This window comes from Akebia trifoliata, chromosome 8 (assembly GCF_017979445.1).
Source record: "Akebia trifoliata isolate Shusen 1 chromosome 8, ASM1797944v1, whole genome shotgun sequence".
Classification (NCBI taxonomy): Eukaryota; Viridiplantae; Streptophyta; class Magnoliopsida; order Ranunculales; family Lardizabalaceae; genus Akebia; species Akebia trifoliata.
Genome location: NC_141382.1, coordinates 38,669,483 through 38,689,674, shown reverse-complemented (window position 1 = coordinate 38,689,674; position 20,192 = coordinate 38,669,483). Strand labels below are relative to the sequence as shown.

Genomic DNA, 20,192 nt, shown 5'->3' with positions numbered 1-20,192 from the left:
AAATACCATTTTGCCTCTATTATCTTATTATAAAGAGTGGAAAAAGGCGAATTAGGGTGTGTTAGAAACGTGGGAGTCCAACTCGCGCGAATTGCCTAATTATGCATGTTTGAAAAATGCAACTAACGCAAGTCCGCAACTCGCCAACGCGCTAAAAATCTGCATTTTCAACTTTCTTCATAAGTGATGAAAGTTGGTGACTATGGTTTGGCTTGCCTATTCGACCGAGTGAATCTCTCTCTCTCTCTCTCATAATCATCTTCAAGAAAAAAAAAATATATATATATATATATATATATATATATATTTGCATCCTATCTGCTCTTCTCTTCTCTCACACATGGATCCAAGTCAAAGCTACTCCACAAAAACTCCTTAAAGGCTTCTCTGCCACTCCAGACTCATCTATCTCATCCCTTCAAACCTCTCCTCATTGATCCAACTGGAAATTTCTCATTTGGGTTCTTGCGAGTCCAACGATCCCAATTCGCTCTTTCCATCCTCTACATCCCTCTTCTGAACCCATTTGGCTCGTCACCATGAGTATCTCTGGTCTTTGGTCTAAACCCACTCAACTCATCTTCAATTGCAGTCTCGTCTTGTCCAATCTGCACTTAGGGGTATTTTGGTCAACTCAAAGCGAAGGTGACCATCTCCTTCTCTTCAACAACTTTAATCTCCAAATACAAAAGCTTGATAATTCTCACTCTGTTCTCTAGCAAAGTTTCGATTTTCCCTTTGATACCCTTTTGGATCAAAACTTCACATCTTATATGTCTCTTCGTTCTTCAAATGGGGCTTTGTCTATGAGATAGGACGACTATCTCGGTTTATTTTCGAAATTCAATCGAGATTCAAATCAGATTTACTAGAGACACAGAGCCATGGAAGCAAAAGCAAAAATCGTTGATGGATACGCTCGAATAACCTCAAATGGGTTTCTTGGGATGTTTCAAACAGAAAAAGCTCCTATCGAGGTTCTTCCTTTGAATAGCTACTAAACACGAATGCTATTTTTAACTCACAGTTAACTTTCGAAAGTTAAACTCTTTTGAATCTCCAACTCTCATGCTCAATTGGAGGTTTTCAATCCATGGTTTTCAAACTCCTTCGAAACCGACACATATCACCCGAGTTAACTCGGTATCGAAATTGAATGAGACCAACTCACAAAATATTTTGAGACAATCGCGTATCGTGAGATAATCGAGTCGTCTTGGACAATATTTTTCAATTTCTCAGGCAATACAAACAAAACATCACAGAAAATAATTAACTCATGAATTAAACGGGACATATCGAACGAGATTTTCAAAATCTCGTCCGAATTAATCGATACAAACGAGTTAAAACCTCAACGCTCTATTCTTTCACCCCCAAATTATTATTATTTTTTTAATTTTATATTTTTTGAATTTATTTTCTAATAGGAATATGATTAAAAATCATTGTCTCAATGTTGAACGAGAGAAAACATATCATCTGAGTCAACTCGATATCGAAATGGAACGAGACGAGACGTGATACTGTGGACACGGGATTTTCAATATTTTCGAAAACATCCCTCCACTTTGGGGTGTTTTGGAGTCGCCACCATTCAAATTGGTAAAAGGGTGTGAATGGTCACCCGATGTCACATTTTTTGAAAAATCATACATTTGTATGTTTGATGACTCTCGTAGGATAATGCACGTGGTCCAACCTCGATTCAAGGTAAGGGGGTCCATTTATGGAGTAGGGAAGGTGTTAGGCACCCTACTCCATCCACGTAATGTGGTAACCTCGGATTCGGTTTTTTTTGAAATAAAAAGAAAATGAAAATGAAAAAGAAAGAAAATCGATGTGTGCCCTCAAATATGAGGGACTTTCAATGTTGGATTCAATCATTAAGGGCACCCTTATGTAGAAGGGGCCCTTTGGTGATTTAACCCATGATGGTGTGTGCAAATGTGTGGGAAAAGGGAGAGTAGAAGAGGGGATGTAGAGGGGGTGTTCCTTTTGTTGAACCCACCTTGTCCTTGAGTTGATCTTCAAAGCTTTTCTTGATGTTCTTCTTTTAAGTTGACTTGGACTTGCTTGAGGTTGTAGAAGATTGAGTTGAGAGTGAGGTGTTGAGAGTAGAGTAGAGTAGAGAGTTGTAGTTTTTGAAGGATTTTTTATCAAAATTTCATTAGTTGTTGTAAAAGGAGAATGAAGGGGTTTTTATAGAGGTTGGGAGGTATTTTAAGGGTATAATAGGGTGAAGGATGAGAATAGTGGATAATGGCATGGGTTTGAGAGAAGAAGGGTATGAAATTTGAGGGAGAAATAAGGGTAGTTTTGTAATGAGGGAAATGGGTTGTGTTTTAACCCAAATGGTTTGGATCTTATCCAAATCCATTTGGGTAGAGTGTTTGGTGGGGTGAGATGAGTGATGGTTGATGGGAGGAATGGTGGTGTAAGGGAGTTGTTTGGAAAAGGAGTGTTGAGATGGTTGAAGAGGTATGGTGTTTGATTTGGAGAGATGAGTAGTGATTGGTTTGATTTTGAGATGATTGAAGGGATGATGACATGTGACAAATGTAGGGATGAAGAGATTAGTTGATTGGTGATGGTGGTTGGATGATTAGAGAGAAGAGTATGGGAGGTATGGGTTGAGGTGATTTTGTGGGAGTGTTTTAAGGGAAAGTGATGGATAGATATGGGTTGTGATGTGGGTGGTTGATAGTGTTAGAGAATGGGGAATAGGTTAGGGTATGTAGGGTATGAGTTATGATGTTGGTGGTTGATGATGAGAGGATGGGGAATAGGTTAGGTTAGGGTAGGGTTATGGGTTATGATGTTGGTGGTTGATGATGAGAGGATGGGGAATAGGTTAGGTTAGGGTAGGGTTATGGTTATGATGTTGGTGGTTGATGATGAGAGGATGGGGAATAGGTTAGGTTAGGGTAGGGTTATGGGTTGAGTTGATTAGATGAGGGGGGGGGGAGATGATGACATGCGTCATCTCTTGGTGATTGGTTTGATGTGATGATGATGGTTTGGATTGGGTTTGGGTAGTGAGTTGGGCTTTGGTTGGGTTGGGTTTAGGAAAGTAGTTTGTGTTTTATGTGATGGGCTTGGGTTTAGATTGAATTGGGTTTATGATGGATTGGGTTTTGGATTGAATTGGGTTTATGTTGGATTGGGTTTAGGAGAATAGTTTGGGTTTTATGTGATGGGCTTAGCTTAGGTTGGGTTTGGGTGTGGGCTTGGATAGAATAGTGTTGGGTTGAGTTGATTCGGATTAGGGTGATGGATTTAGTTGGGTTGGGTAGTATAGAGTAAAGGTGGATTCGGACTTATATTGGGTTGGATTTAAGGATGAGAGTGGTGACTTGTTTTTGGGTCCATGGGCTACGTGAGTAGCCTTAGACATTTATTGACGAAAAATGCAATGGGTTTTGTAGGTTTGGACTTTGGGGCCCATCCTAATTTTTTGGTTTTCGGGGCATCTTGCGTCGAGGGCCCGCTCAAATTCGGGTGTCTACAGCTGCCCCTCTTTGCAGGAATTGCGTGCAAAGAACTGCAAAGAATAGACGAAATCCTGATTTGTGCTGGTCCGAGAATTTTGCTCCGACAAGTTTTTGAAAACACCGATTTGATTTGATGGTTGAGAGATGGCTACCCAAGCACGGGGTCTGACAGGGCGCCAGTTGATTTCCTCGACCTCGTGGCGCGGAGCTCGTGTGAGGTCTTGGATTTGTGATGATTTGAGAAGGAAACTTTGACTTAGGTATTTTCAAACGAGTCTTTAAGCAATTGATTTTGACTTTTGCATGAATACCATTTTGATTTTTTTTTTTTTTGATGATGATTTTTATGATTTTTGATTGTTGATTTGTGATTTTTTTTTTTTTTTTTTTGTGGTCCGTTCTTGAAGCACGGACTATTTAACTCTCATTCGGTCCGTGCTTCAAGCACGGACTCTATTTTTAATATTTTCGGTCCGTGCATGAAGCACGGACTGCGCAAAATTAATTCAGTCCGTGCTTCATGCACGGACCAGAACATTTTTTAAAAACCGAACGTCGCGCCTAGACGTTTCACTTGGCCATTCCTCTTCGTTTTCTCCTCTGGTTCTTCGTCTTCTCCTTTCTCCTTTCTCTCTTGCATGCTTGGGTGGTCGAAGAGTCATGTCGGGCGTGTGGAGACTTGGATTTGGAGCATTTTTGGTATTTCTTTGTATTACTCCTTCGGTAGAGGTTAGTTTATCTCCTTTTATTTCTTTTTATTTTGCAAACCTCTATCGCATGACCACTTGCTTCGAACAATCCACGACAGACACACAAACCTCGTTGTATGTATGCTTGTTAGACTAGGATTCTTGTTTATGCCTTTGTCATGTTCGTCCTCTTCGAAATTCTTATAGCATGAAAACCCGGTCGTATGCTTATTTCCGATATTTCTTTCGCCTTGTTTGTTCACATGCGATCATGAAATTCTGTTATGTGTGCATTGTGATTTTATTTCGTTTTTTATGCTCTTTTGGATGTCTTCATTACTTGTGCTTTCAAATGTGAAATGTTCAGGGCTCAATTATTGTGATTTATTATTTTGTTTCGCATACTTTTGCTCTTTTAGAACCCGTTGGATTGGCCTTGGACTTTGGAGTAGGTTCCTTAGATGTAGGTGTGATGAGTTGGAGGTGGGCTTTGGGAAATGATTGAGACAATGGTTAAGCACTCGAATAGAGTGATTTGAGTGCTTTTAGGGAGGGCTAGGCGTAGGTTGGCTTTCGAGGTTCGAGGTGGTGAGGCATGGTCATTGGAGCAAGATAGGTGGGATTTTGACTTGTAAGGGGTCTTGAATGAACTCACTTGGTTGGGCTAATTCCTTGGTTGCTGATAGGTTTTGGTTCGGGTTAATGTTTTGGTTTGTGGATAGGCTTCGGTTGGTTATTGGGTTTGATTACGGTTAGGACTTTTGATTTGGGCTTTTATTGGGTAGTCGATTTTCTCATGTAGATGGCGCGTACTCGTGGGAGTAGGGCAGCTTTGATTGGTGAGTCCGGAGATAGACCAGCTACGAGGACTCGATATGAGCAGGAGACAGTGAGGGTACCACCTGTGGAGGAGGCGACACAGTCTTCATCTAGCAGCTCTTCTTCAGAGAGCGAGGCAGAGGTCGGCGTCTCTAGACGTCGGTCTGCTGTCCGACGAGTGCCCGGGAGGAGTAGGACTGCAGAGGCGGCAGGCAGAGGTGGTGGTGGTCGAGGTGATGGTGGTGGTAGCAGTGGTGGTCGAGGTGATGGTAGTAGTAGTGGTGGTCGAGGTGATGGTAGTAGTGAGGGTGGTAGTGGTGGTCGAGGTGATAGTGGTAGCCGAGGTCGAGGGGTAGAGGGAGCTCGTGCTTCGATTCCTGCAGAGGCCAGAGAGGGTGTGGTGGATACTCCTCTTCTCATTGGATTGAGCAGGCACGTCTCGATGTACGTGCGAATGGACGTGCCGACTCCTTACCCATCCAGCAGCTACAGGGGCAGTTGGAGGACTTTTATGTTAGAGTTCACCCAATTTACTGAGGATCTGAGGGGCCAGTTTACTCGGGCAGGCTTTGGAGCTTTCTTGAGGATTCCCTACTTTAGGTCAGACCGACCTATTTTTGTTGCGATGATGGAAAGGTGGTTCCCAGCCACGCATACGTTTCATATGCCAGAGATTGAGATTGGCATTCGGCCGTCCGATTTTGTCACTATCACTGGGATATCTATGGAGGGAGAGGCCATCTTTCCTCATATGCTGCCGTTAGACGAGGTTGCCGAGTTGATTGGGGCTCCTTATATTCCAGCTGCCGAGGTGGGCAAGCTGCATAGACTGGGCATGCGGTTTTTATGGTCGACCCTAGGCCAGCGGGGTCGGACAGTGAGGCGAGGAGATGCTGACTTTGCTGTAGTCTTCCGTCTCAGTTTCTTATTTTTATTGGGGAGCTGCTTCTTCTTGGAGGACGACTCCACGGTGATGACCTGGTTTCTCCCTTTTCTTCGAGACATTCGCCGAGTAGCTACCTATGACTGGGGGAGTCTGATTTATGGCACCATCATTGGTGGCCTAGATCGTATCGTGGAGGGTATCACTTCCCCACGAGGTGGCGGTATCTCTGCCAGATTCTTCTGGCCCTTTATCGAGGTACTTTCTTTCTCAAGTCTTAGAATTTTTGGGCATTTCCTTTCTTTTGATTGATTGGTCTGATCTTGTCGTTCCCTTTTTCTTCCAGCTTTTTGTACATGTTCACTTCCCGTACTATCTGCCTGAGATGCGCCATCCAGATGAGGGCTATCCTCTCGGTGCTTTTTGGGCGACTCGAGACGGGCGCACCATCAAGAGCAATGCCCGTAGTGCCCGGGCCCATTTTGACAGGTGTAGGCTTCATGAGGTGAGTAACTTCTTTTGTTTTGTAGCCCTAGAGCTTCTTTCCAATATTTTAGAATCTCATTGTTTCCCTTTTCTTTGTTGTGCAGATATTTTCAGTCACCTTTCCGGACCTCCCTCAGTCGGTCCAGGAGCGCCGAGAGGTGTGGGCAGCCTTCGATCGAGACATGCGACGAGAGCTCTATCCTTGTTTCATCGGTCGTCTCTTCTATGTGTACTACTTTGGAGAGCGGCTATTCTTTCAGCATGATCGATCTCTCCGTATCCCAGCAGCTCCGGTGACGCCTTCTTCTATGGATCTATCGGCTGAGGAGTACTTGGCCCAGGTCGGTGGGGTACCAGCACGAGGGCTTCTAGTGGAGGGTGATTACGTTGGTTGGTTCAGGACCGCCTCCATTGGTTGCCTGATGCCTGCTATGCCCATGCGTGCTGGGATTACTGAGATCGGTGGAGTCTTTATCCGGGAGCATGATGACACTGTAAGTTCTGACATTTTTTTCCTTTCGTCTTTTGTTCTCTATATCTGTTCAAGTCTGATTTGCTACTCTCTTCTCAGATTGATGATCTGCGTCGCCTCCGGGAGGGGTACAGCGTGATCGAGGCCCAGGCGGCCCGTTGTGCTGAGATGGAGGCTCGGTGGAGAGCGGCTCAGGCCGAGGTGGCAGCTCAGGCCGAGCGTATTCATGAGCTAGAGATGAGGCTGGCCATGAGGGAGTCTCGTTCACAGGCTGAGATGGTACGTTCTTCTTTTCCCTTATCTCTTTCAATTCCGTATTTCTATCACTGTAGGTTGATTGCTTTGTTTTCATGTGATGTTTCAGGACTATCATCGACGCCATGATGGGGCCAGCACATCTGCTCATCCACCTCCTCCCACTCAGGTACATTTAATTCCAGTTATCTTCTTTCATTAGCCTGCTTGCATATTTGCCTGTCATTTGAGTGCATCTGTTTATCTTTTCAGGCTTCGGATGGCGCCGGACCTTCTACCCGACCCCCAGCTTTTACTGTAGATTCTTCTGATATGGGCTTAGGGATGCATGATCTGCCTGCCTCTTCGGGTACCGGCTCTGTCTTCTCCGGACTGAGGGACGTAGATCTATCTGGCGTTGATTCTGCTGCTCGAGATGCTCCTGGATCAGATGACGATAGATCTTAGGATATGCTTATGAACATTTGAAACACATGTATATATATCTTTTTGTATTCGTGCACATTGTGTGACTCATTTTGATTATATATATGACATTGTTGTTTCATTTTGGATCCTCTTGTGAAATGGTGATTAGAACCGTCGTTGAGCAACCGAGCTGGGAGGTGGTAACATCAACTAACTAGGGTTTATGGGCCCCTTTGTGTATCAATTCATGCATTAATTCAACATCTTGGATGTACTGGTCCGTGCATGAAGCACGGACTGCACTAATTTTGAACGGTCCGTGCTTCATGTACGGACTGTTTGAAATTTTTTCGGTCCGTGCATAAAGTACGGACTCAAGTGAATTTACTTAGTCCGTACTCCATGTACGGACCAGAACCTTTTATTTTGCTTTTTAACTCACAGACCTTCATTTGGTCATTCTCTTTCACGATTTTTAGGAATTTCACACCCACTAGGGCATCAATGGAGCCCACTCATGCTTTGGAGGATTCCACCCACTTTGACATTACGGTTGAAAGCTCATCTCCCGCTCTTGAAGGTAACTTCAACCTTCCCAATCTCAAAAGGTACGCCGTTATAGACCCATTTTTACATCAATGGCTTAGTTCTATGACTCATGAAGAGAGAGCTAGGTGGGATTCCAACAAGCTTGGGTTCACTCTCTCTTTGTCGAAGGTCACTATCATGTGGGACTTGATAGAGGCTCTTATGGGATTTTGGGTCCCGGAGCTCAATTTGTTTCGTTTTGGAGACAAAGAAATGACTCCTACGATTGAAGAGTTTGAGCGCATACTTGGCCTTTGCCAATCGCCTCGGGTGGTTGTACCACCCTTGCGTGAAAGTTATAGAAAAGAAGCGTCGGGATTCTTTGGGGTCACCAAGCAACAATTAGAACGGGTGGATGGAAACTCGAATCTCCTCAAGGTTTCTAAAGAATTTTTGCTTCGATGGCTTGGGGACATGAATTCTCCATCTCGATTTGATGTTTTGACATTGGTGGTAATGAACCAACTCTTGTTTCCTCGGAACAATGAGTATGTGAATCTAGCTTTGATAAGCGTCCTTGACCAAGTTCGACAAGGTTTTAGGTTGGCTCCTATGCTTCTAGGAGAAACCTATTTGTCTCTCACGGCTTGTTCGAGCGGGAGAGAGCGAGTATATCATGGGTGTGCTCCATTGTTGCAGGTAATGTCCTTTTCAAATTTGGAAACATCATGATTAGAGTTGAAGCTTTTAAATTTTGAGGCATTGTGATTAGAGTTGACTTCCCTTTTTGTGCAGCTTTGGTTCTTCGATCATTTGGCTTTAACTACACCATTAGTCGTCCTTTCAACGTCCATGCTGATTTAGTGGCTTTGATGAACAAACGGAACCTCCTGTCCATTCTGGTGGCAAGTTGGGTTGGTTTGAGGGCTTGCAAGGCATGCCAGATGAAGAGATACGTTGGTTAGGCACCTTCCAGCCTTCGACTTCACCTGTTCTTTCTCTTTTCAAAGAGTTGTTTTGCCATACTGATTGGATTGACTGGGGCTACTCACTACATCCCTCTTCGTGTGTTGCGACAATTTGGTGAAGAACAGGGCATAGTGACTCATGGAGATTTTGGAGAATTGGTCGGGTCTTTTTCTCCTTCTCCCCCCTCATGGCAATTGCGTAATCGGTTAGAGAAAGCTTGGAAGAGCGTGGTGACTCTTGATCATCCTGTATTTCCAAGTTATTCTTTTCACAACTACCAACTCTGGATGCAACAACAGATTGCTGAGAGAACTTGTGCCACGCCTTCAGTTCAAAGGAGGTCTTCTGGTTCTCATTCCCCTGACCACCGTGATCGACTAGCGGAAATGAAGATGTCTCATAAGCGGATTGAAAAGATTTGGCTACGTTCTGAAAATGATCTGAAGAACCAGATAGCTCGACTCGAGTCTTTGAAGAATGAAGAGTCTTCTATTCTGAGGGCAGAGATTGAGGATCTCCGGGAAAGGCTTGCCCAGGGTCCTTGTTTTGATGCCTTTGCATCTTACCTGGTGAGCCGTGATGCTTCGGATGCCGAAGTGGTAATGATGGGGCAAGCCGCCCGCATTCGTGCCTTAGAAGAGAGACTCGATTCCTTCTTCATTTCTCATCGAGATGTGTGATTGGCACCATTTTTTTTTTTTTTTGTGTTTTCTTTCCTGCAAAACGTAATGTGAAACTTTTTGAAATGAAAGGAAAATAGGTTTTTTACTTACTTGGCCTCAGGTGTATCTATTGCTTTGAAAACATGATGTTTGAATAAGTCCTAGATTTTCATCATGGCCCAAAATAGTAGTTTTGAAAGCATTTGAATTTTTTTTTTGGTTTTGTCTTTGTCGAATTGGTATTGTAGATCCAAATTGAAACTTTTTTTTTTTTTAAAAGACCTTTGTTATTCGATGATATTTGTGTTTTTGCCAACTACTGAGGATATAGATGTCAGCAGTTCTCAGGCTCTTTTAGAGTCATCCCCAGTGCCCCAGTACTGGGTGAATATCGATTGAGCATGGGACTTGGAAATTTTCGCCGTTCACAGTTTATACTCATGCGGGCCAGGAGTTCCTTTTTTTTTTTTTTTTTTTGTTTGTCCCTTATTGCCCCTGGTGCCAGTTACGGTTTCACCAGACCCGATTTCCACATTTTTGCGCATCGATGCTTTTTTTGGGTTTTCATCGTGCCGGTGGCTTTGATCTTGCCATAGTCTGATTTTTTTACTCATAGCGCCCTTTCGGGTTTTCACTATGCCCTTTCAGACTATGCTTGTATTTTTTGGATTTTTTACATTACAAATCTTGTTTGGAGCCTCTGTGTCTTTGTGGCTTGGTGACTCAAGTTGAGCTGCGAGATCGGCGACTCTACTCTTGTAGTGGCACTCTTTCTTGAGTAACAGATCTAGATTCCCCTCTCGAGTTTGCTGACGACTATTCGTGGCTTGGCAACTCAAGTTGAGCCGCGAGATCGGCTACTCTACACTTCGAGTACTCTTTTTTTTCAAATTTTCGACCTGGACTCCCCTCTCGCGTCTTCCAACGACTAATAAGACTTGAAGTCCGGATCAAGCTGCCAGATCATTGGTGCTGCCACCGTCATTATGATGCCTTAGAACATTCCCTGATCCGAAAGGACTTTTAATGGGACGAAGTGTTGGCTAAGGCTGAGTGTAGTGGAAAGGTACAAAAAGGTTAAGGTAGGTTCGTCTGAAGTGGGTTAGACTTGGGGTTCGTCTATTTTTGTTTCGAAAAGGTGATCTATGTCTCCTCCCAGCGTCTCTTGAACTTGTTTAGGCTGGAGATGTGGGTCGAGCTCAGATCAAGTGTCCGAGTTTTTTGAATTTTTTGAATTTTTTGTATTTTAGCCGTTCACAGTTTATCCTCATGCGGGCCAGGAGTACTTTGACTTTTTGATTTTCTTTTCTTTTGTCTCTTTTCTTTTCGGTTTTTTTTTATATAACGTTGACTTGCCCCAGTCTTGGGTTAAGAAATGAATGTGATGGCTCAAAGGGGTTGACTAGGGTTAGATAGTTTGTTTGGGATATCAAAGATGGCCTTTCGTCATCTCAGGGTCAGATCTCAAGCGTAGTATTTTTTAACGGTGTCAGCATTGATCGGCTGAGGGAAGACTTGTTCGTCCATTTTTGTAAGGATCAAAGCTCCTCCCGTCATTACCTTCTGCACAATGAATGGTCCCTCGTAATTTGGTCTGAATTTTCCCCTAGCATCTTCTTGTATTAGTAAGATCTTTTTCAAGACAAGGTCTCCTGGTGAGAAATTTCGAGGTTTGACTTTCTTGTTGTAGGCCCGTGCGATTCGTCTCTGATAGATTTGGCCATGACAAATAGTTGCGAGACATTTTTCCTCTATTAGATTTAGTTGATCAAATCGGGCTTGAACCCATTCTGTTTCATCCAACTCTGCTTCTTTTAAGATTCGGAGGGAGGGAATCTCAACCTCGACGGGTAAGACTGCTTCCATTCCATACACCATGAGTACGGAAGTTGCCCCAGTTGAGGTTCGAAATGAAGTCCGATAAGCGTAAAGGGCGAAAGGCAACATGTCGTGCCAATCCTTGTAAGTGACTGCCATTTTCTCGATGATTCTTTTGATATTTTTGTTGGCAGCTTCAACTGCTCCGTTCATTTTGGGTCTATACGGTACAGAGTTGTGATGAGTGATTTGGAAGTCTTCGCACATCTTGATCATGTCTCTATTCTTGAAATTCTTGGCGTTGTCGGTTACCAAACCACTAGGGAGTCCGTATCTGCAGATAATGTTGTTCTTGACAAACTTCAGAACACTGCTCTTTGTGACATTGGCATAAGAGGCTGCTTCTACCCATTTCGTAAAGTAATCGATAGCGACTAGGATGAAGCGGTGCCCATTTGAAGCTTTTGGCGAAATCTGTCCAATAACGTCCATGCCCCAGAGTGAGAAGGGCCAGGGAGTAGTCATGTTGTGCAATTCTGATGGTGGCGCGTTGATCTTATTGGCATAGATCTGGCAGAGGTGGCATTTACGGACGTGTTGATAACAATCACTTTCCATGGTTGTCCAGTAATATCCCATTCTCATGATCTTTTTAGCAAGCATGTGACCATTCATGTGGGGTCCGCAGACTCCACCATGCACTGTTTCGATCAGTCGTTTTGCTTCTATTTCTGCCACACATCGGAGTAATACTTCATGATGTGATTTCTTGTACATAATGCCATTGCTCATGAAGAATTGGCCTGCTAGCTTCTGGATAGTCCTTCGATCGTTAGACGTTGCGTCTGATGGGAGAGTTCGATCTTCGAGATAGGCTTTGATGTCTGAATACCATGGCTTTTCTTCAGATTCTTCAACTTCGACGGGTAGACAGTAAGCTGGCTCGTCTTGAAGTCCAATCTCAATAGGGTCAATGACTAAGTCCTCTGAGATACTGATCATGGAAGGAGCGTTGCTAGTGCATCAGCATCTGAGATACTGATCATGGAAGGGAGCGTTGCTAGTGCATCAGCAAATTGATTCTTGACTCTCGGCATATAAGTGAATGAGAATCTATCGAAGCGTGAGCTTAGTTCCTCTAGATACTCATGGTAAGGGATCAATCTTTGCTCTTGAGTCTTCCATTCTCCAGTCGTCTGATAGACCACTAAGCTTGAATCTCCGAAAACATCGATCTCATCTACCTCAAGATCCAGTGCTGCCTTTACCCTGCTATGCACGCTTCATATTCAGCCTCGTTATTAGAACATTGGAACTTCAGTCTGATTGCAATTGGTTTTCCAACCTGGTTCTTCATCATCGTCCTCAATCTCAGTGAGCAATATGGCTTCAACCTGGTTCTTCATCATCGTCCTCAATCTCAGGAGCAATATGGCTTCGTCAGGGAAGTTTGTCTTCATGGTTCGTAATCAGGTAATGGATGCTCGGCTAAGTGGTCGGCGATGGCTTGTCCCTTGATGGCCTTTTGAGTGACATAGGTGATGTCGAACTCAGATAATAGTAATTGCCACTTTGCAGTACGACCTGTCAGTGCTGGTTTTTCGAAGAAATACTTGAGCGGATCCATTCGAGCGATAAGCATAGTCGAGTAGCTGAGGAGGTAATGGCGCAGTCGTTGAGATGCCCAGACCAATGCACAACAAGTCTTCTCGAGTGCCGAATACTTTGCCTCATAATCAGTAAACTTTTTGCTGAGATAGTAAATGGCTTGCTCTTTTCTACCTGACTCATCGTGTTGTCCCAGTACACAGCCCATAGACGTTTCTTGTACCGAGATATACATCAGTAAGGATCGTCCTGGCGTAGGAGGAACCAAGACTGGTGGATTGAGCAAGTATTTCTTTATCTTGTCGAAGGCTTCTTGACAGTCTTCGTTCCATGCTTTCGGCATATCTTTTCTGAGTAGCTTAAATACTGGTTCGCAAATAGGTGTGAGTTGCGCGATGAATCTGCTGATATACTGTATTCTACCCAGAAATGCTCGGACGTCCTTTTCTGATATCGGTGCTTTCATTTCGAGGATGTACTTGGTCTTTGCTGGATCTATCTCAATGCCTCTTCTACTAACGATGAAACCTAGCAGTTTGCCTGATGTTGCCCCGAAGACACATTTTGCTGGGTTGAGCCTTAAGCTGTATTTCCTTAGTCTGTCAAACAGTTTCTTGAGATTTACCAGATGGTCTTCTTCTATACCCGATTTAGCGATCATATCATCTACGTAGACTTCCATTTCCTTGTGGATCATGTCGTGGAATAAAGCCGTCATTGCACGTTGATAAGTTGCCCCTGCATTTTTAAGCCCAAACGGCATGACTTTGTAATGAAAAGTACCCCAGGGTGTAATGAATGCTGTCTTCTCTTGGTCTTCTTCTGCCATTTTTATCTGATTGTACCCGGAGAAACCATCCATGAACGAGAACATGCCATGCCCCGCTGTGCTATCGACTAGAGTGTCGATATGAGGTAGTGGAAAATCATCCTTAGGGCTGGCTCTGTTCAGATCCCGATAGTCGACACACATTCATACTTTCCCGTCTTTCTTCGGTACCGGAACGACATTGGCTAGCCATTCGGGGTACGTGGAGACTGCGAGAAATCCTGCTTGGAACTGCTTCATCACTTCGTCTTTAACTTTGAGCGTCCATTCTGGCTTAAGTCTTCTTAATTTTTGCTTGATCGGCTTACTCCCAGATGCGATTGGCAACTTATGAACAACAAGATCCGTGTCTAAGCCAGGCATATCTTTGTAAGACCAGGCGAAGATGTCTTGATAGCTACGCAGTAGTTCAATCACTTCTTCCTTTTGCTGGGGGGTTAACAAGGCTCCGATTTTTACCACACGTGGGTCATCTTCAGTGCCAAGGTTAACTGAGTTTGTATCCTCAATGTTTGGCTGAACACCTTTTTCATGTCGTTCTAAAAGGTCCTTGATTTCTTTAGGGGGGTATTCCACTTCATCCTCAGACTCTTCCTCAATTCCCATGAGATCGAAGTCGAGTTCAAGATCGAAGTCATACTCGTCCTTATCATATTCTATTCTGTCCAAAGGTCCATCCGATTGAGAGAAACCCCTTAAATTCTGAGAAAACTCTTTTTTGGGTTTTTGGAATATATCAATTTTTTTGAGATTTTGAAAGCTTTTTGATTTTTTTCTTTTTTGAAGACTTTTTGATTTTTTTGATTTTTGAAGAATTTTTTATTTTTTTGGTTTTTGAGTGCTATTTTCCGACATCTGAAATAAGAAGAACAATCATGCATTAGTTTTTTTTAGAGGCTATGGTAGCCTCAAGGGTTAGGGGGAATTCCTCCCAATTGTTCAGAGTCTCTCCTTCTCTGAGGGGGGGGGATGAGATGTGAGAGTGATTTGTTGGGTGATTTGGTTTGGGTGGTTCGGAGATAACCATGATCTCCGATTGATCTTTGTTGTTGTCAGGTTGGGGCACAGTCCCTCCCAAACTCAGTGGGATGACGACTGATGCCCAGTCGATGCCGATTGGAAAAGGGTGATTTATTCCCATGTACAGTAGTGATTTCCACTTTGATGGATGTTGGTGCGGTCTCCGATGGACTTTCTTCGGAATCCCCATTGAACAAAATGTCAATGCCTTCTACGAAGGATGATTGGGACTCGACGATTGGGTCTTTGTGCAGTGGTGCGATATTTACCTTTTTTGGCCTTTTTGCCAATGGTAGTTCTGATAAATCATCAGGTCTGACATGGGATTTCGGGAAGTTAACACTGATGTGAGGGACTCGACCCAGATTCCAGATGTTCGGCTCACGATTTTGCTTTCTTGCTAGTCGAAGCTCTTTCTTATTATTATTCATTTCTGCAATATCCCTTTCCGTAGGTCTAAAGCCAGACTGAAATAAGGAGTATACTTCACTGCTTCGACCAGTGTAGCTCTTCTCTTTTTCCTCTTCCTCCTGGTCCCAAACCATCGCTTGGGTCGGTAGCCTCCCCTTTTCATAATCCGGCCAATCATAAGATTTGCTCTCGATAGCTTTTGGCCTTATACCTTCTCCTCCGCCTTCTCAATGTGATTAACAAACGCCGAATTGGTACGAATGGTAGAGTGCCTTGTGCTTCGTCATCTCTATATCAATGATGGTTGGCACATCTGGGGCTCTCCCAGCTGGAATAAGGTTCTCTGCCAATACTGATATCATCCTTTGCCCCATGATAAATTTGACTCTTTGGTGCAACGAGGAAGGCCCAGCCCCGGCAGTATGGATCCAAGGCCTGCCCAGTAACAAGTTGAAAGTCGTTGGTATTTCCATGACTTCAAACGTCACTTCAAAGGTGCAAGGTCCTATTGTGATTGGTAGGTTTACTTCGCCCAGTGAGTCCCTTCTCGAATTATCGAACCCTTGAACAACCTTGTTGTTGGGTTTCACATACGACCAATCGACGTTGAGCTTTCGAAAGGTCTCAAGTGGACAAACATTAAGCGCTGAGCCGTTGTCAATCAGCACCCTGGCAACCATCATGCCCTTGCATATGACCATAATGTTTAATGGCTCAACGTGCCCCGTTCCTTCAGGTGTAAACTCACTTTCAGTGAAAATAATAGGATTGGGGGCCATGATTTGGCCAACTGTTTGCTCTAACTGCGCTGGTGTCGTCGTCGAAGGTACATGTGATCCCCCTAGGACTTTTAACAATGCCTTTTGGTGCTCTTCCGATTTTTGCATTAGTCCTAGGATGCTGACTTGGTCTGGGTCTTGTTCAATCTGTCTACTATGTTATGCTCTCTTTTGAGGATGAGCTTAATAAAGTCTGTGGCTTCTTTGTCTCTGTCACTTTGGTCACTTCTGTTTCATTATCGGTCGCTTTCACTTCCTCTTTTTTCGGGTCACTCTCGCTCATTTTGTCCTTTCCTTTTTCCTTTCTCTTCTCTTCATCTGTCATCCCCTGTGTCGTTTCTTCAGTCTTTTCCTTGATGCTTACCCCCTTTGTTGGTATTTTTTTGCATCTCCCTGCCTTTGTCATATTACCGATATCGACTACCAATGCCTTCTTCATGGTTTCAACCCCGACGGTTATTGTGATGGTTGTCTCGTAACTCCAGGGAACTGCCTGGATAGAGTTATAGGGGAATGGTTTGGGTGAGTGTATGGTCATGGGGGGTGGATCGGGTTTCATATTGAGAATAAGAGGAGGTGGTGGTGATTTGGATGTAGTGGTAGCGGGAGGGGTGGATGAAGTGTATGGGATAACAAGTGGTGGACGTGAAGATGCAGTATATGGTATGTGAAGAGGAGGTCAGGTTGATCCTTGAGAAGTTGGCGGTATGTACGGTATGACAAGAGGGGGTTGGGTAGCGGCATTTTGGTGAATGGGATGGATGGTGAGGTCGACTAATCTGAGTGGTGGTAATGAATCTCGGGATGAGTTTGTCGTATAATGGTTGATTGTGCTGACTGTCGGCGCTTCTGGTCCCTGAGTTAAATGGACCCTGATTTTGGACCCGACAGGTGCTATCAAGACAGACGGATTGAAATCGAGTTCCTTATGAATGACATTCACCCTGTGTCCACTTCCCCCTTTATTGTGGGTAGGTAGGGGGTTCTGATTGATATTCTGTTGTTGGGGTGGGTTGGGAGGTCCATCCAGGATAAGAGCCTTCTTATCAATCAAGTTCTGTACCTGATGTTTGAGTTGCCAGCATTGATCTGTAGAGTGCCCCGGTGCACCCATATGAAATTCACAGAATAAATTGGGATTGTACCCTGGTCCCTTGACAGCTTCAGGATTTGGTGGCCGTTTTGCAAGATACTCACCTCTGAGCAAGATTGGCAGTAACTCAGATAGTGTCATGGGTAGCCTGGTGAACACTCAATTTACTCTGTTGGGTCGTGCCTGCTGGTTCTGCCCATATAGTGGTGCTGGCTGTGCTGGCATGGCTTGTGGAGGGACTGTTCGGAAGGGATTCTGCGGTGCTGGAGCCCAAACAGCTCGAGGTACTGGTGCCTGGGGTGCCTGTGGCCTTTGAGCTGGTGCCTGAATAACGAGAGGTTGGCTGGGTTGTACATTATTAACTTGGGTTTTCTCTTTCTTCTTGACAAAAGGCACTGATTTCTTTTGTGCCGAGGTCCCCACTGTTGCACTCAAGGCTATAAAGTCAAATATTAGACCGGTTCGGATCCCGTCCTCGACCCGGTCTGCTAGTTGAACTAAGTTTGAGAAGGTGCCTGTAGTGTGTCCAACCAAATGAGTGTAAAAGGCATGCCCCAGTGTCGAGATAAACGTAGTGTTCATCTCTTGTTCAGTCATCGCAGGCCGAACTTGTGAGGCGGACTCTCGCCATCTCTGGGCATACTCTTTCACTGTCTCATTGTGTTTTCTTGTCATCTTAGCCATATCGTTTCGATCCAGACCTACATCTGTATTGAACCGATAATTGTGCCAGAACATTTCGGCCAAATCCTGCCAACTCTTGATAAGGGTATGGTCCAATCCTGAGAACCATTTAAGGGCCGGTCCTGTTAAGCTTCTTTGGAAAAGTTGTACCAGCAGTCTGTCATCCTCGCCATATTGGCACATTGATCCACAATACAATTTGAGGTGTGACAGAGGACACCCAACACCATTGTATTTCTCGAATTTCGGGCATTTAAACTTGGTCGGCAGCTGTGCATTGGGGTAGAAGCATAGGTCCCTGAATCTTGTTCCTCCCAGAGTATTTGTGCCTTTCATTCGCCGCATTTCTTCCTGGAGAGATTCAATCTGTCGGGTCATTTTGTCATCGGTAGCACTCTTAGCTTCAGGAGCCCTAAAGTCACACTCGTCATCTGGGATCATCACGGGAGGTGGTGGGGTCTGTGGTATATAAAGCGGAGGACCCTGATATATTGGCACAGTAGGAGGTGGGGTGGTTTGTTGTTCTGGTCGTATTTTGCTCAGGGGGTTTCGGGGTTTGACCCGGATGCTTGATGCTGAGTTGCCTGTGCTGTAGAAAATTGGTGCTATCAAGACAGCCGCCAAGATTTGTTCCTGCCTTTTCGTTGTTTCTAACAGCTTTACTATCATTGCATTGGCTTCGGCCAGTTCATTGTCGCAGGTTGTGGTTCATCTGAGTTACTCATAATTGATGAAGATGATCGGAGAAAGTATGGAGGCTTCTCAGGATGTTTGTACTTTTTTCGTTTGGCCACCTGTGGGTACAGAAGACCAAGTGTTACTATCTTACTTACAAAAAAGGAAATGCATGATGTTTATTAGGTCCGGTAATTATCATGGGATGGTATTCAAAAAAGAAAACATAGTTCGTCAGCACGGAGCTGGGTTGTTTTTGAGAGAAAATAATTACATCAGCATGAAGCTGGCATCGACACGGGGTCGGTAAAACAGTTTGAAAAGAAATTACATCAGCGCGGAGCTGGCATCGACACGGAGTCGGTAAAATGGTTTGAAAAGAAATTACATCAGCACGGAGCTGGCATCGACACGGAGTCGGTAAGGAACTTACATCAGCACGGAGCTGGCATCGACACGGAGTCGGTAAGGTATTTTGAAAAGAAGTTGCATCAGCATGGAGCTGGCATCGACGCGGAGTCGGTAAAACATTTTGAAGATAAGTTACCTCAGCACGGAGCTGGCATCGACACAGAGTTGGGAAAACATTTTGAAAAGAAATTACATCAGCACGGAGCTGGCATCGACACAGAGTTGGGAAAACATTTTGAAAAGAAATTACATCAGCACGGAGCTGGCATCGACGCGGAGTCGGTAAAACATTTTGAAAAGAAATTACATCAGCACGGAGCTGGCATCGACACGGAGTCGGTAAAACATTTTGAAAAGAAATTACATCAGCACGGAGCTGGCATCGACGCGGAGTCGGTAAAACATTTTGCAAAAGGTAATTTCCTCAGCACGGAGCTGGCATCGACACGGAGTCGGGAAAGTATTTTGAAATAATGTAATTTCCGAGATAAATCGAGTTAGAGTAACCCATGTTTTTTGGCAACCCTCAATTCAGTTCTCTGAAATCATCGTCGGCCAGGCAGATCTCCAAGGAAGAGGCGGCGCACAGTGGCACTCTTAAATCACCTTGTTCCCTGAATAGACGTAGTCTATCCCCCTCGTATCAACAGGGTAAGATCTTTCTAGGCACCGACTTTGATCAAGAACTGCAATTAGTGCTTGTTTTTTTTTTTTTTTTTTTAAGTTGAATGCATTGGAGTCGATTGATCAGTTGTTATCTTTGTTAGATCATGGATGGATCATGAATTTGATTCGCTATGGGTCGTGGACTCGATTGGTTGTGGACCCAGTTGAAGTAAATCTGGGTTTATGCCCAGTCGACATAGATCTGAGTCGTGGACCTAGTTGGACATGGATCTGAGTCGAGGACCCAGTTTGATATGGATCTGGGTCGTGGACCCAGTTTGGTTGGATCTGGGTCTTGGGCCCAGTTGGAAATGGATCTGGGTCGTGGACCCAGTTGGAAACGGATCTGGGTCGTGGACCCAGTTGGACATGGATCTGGGTCGGGGATCCAGCTGGAAACGGATCTGGGTCGTGGACCCAGTTGGAAATGGATCTGGGTTGTAGACCCAATTTAAAATGGATCTGGGTTGTGGACCCAGTTGACATGGATCTGGGTCGTGGACCCAGTTGATTGGATCTGGGTCGTGGACCCA

At 44.4% G+C, this 20,192-nt stretch overlaps 1 protein-coding gene and 1 long non-coding RNA gene across 2 annotated transcripts in view; both read left to right on the top strand.

The window, feature by feature from the left end:
- Positions 1–382: 382 nt before the first annotated feature.
- Positions 383–20,192, top strand: part of LOC147396738 (uncharacterized) — a 31,941-nt gene continuing 12,131 nt past the window's right edge. The window contains exon 1 of the mRNA XM_086451842.1: positions 383–905. The gene's annotated coding sequence lies outside the window, so the exon portion shown is untranslated. The remainder of the gene's footprint in view (positions 906–20,192) is intronic.
- Positions 6,949–7,552, top strand: LOC147396739 (uncharacterized). Its single transcript, XR_015180360.1, has 2 exons — positions 6,949–7,267; positions 7,351–7,552. It is a non-coding gene; the product is annotated as an uncharacterized LOC147396739 (long non-coding RNA).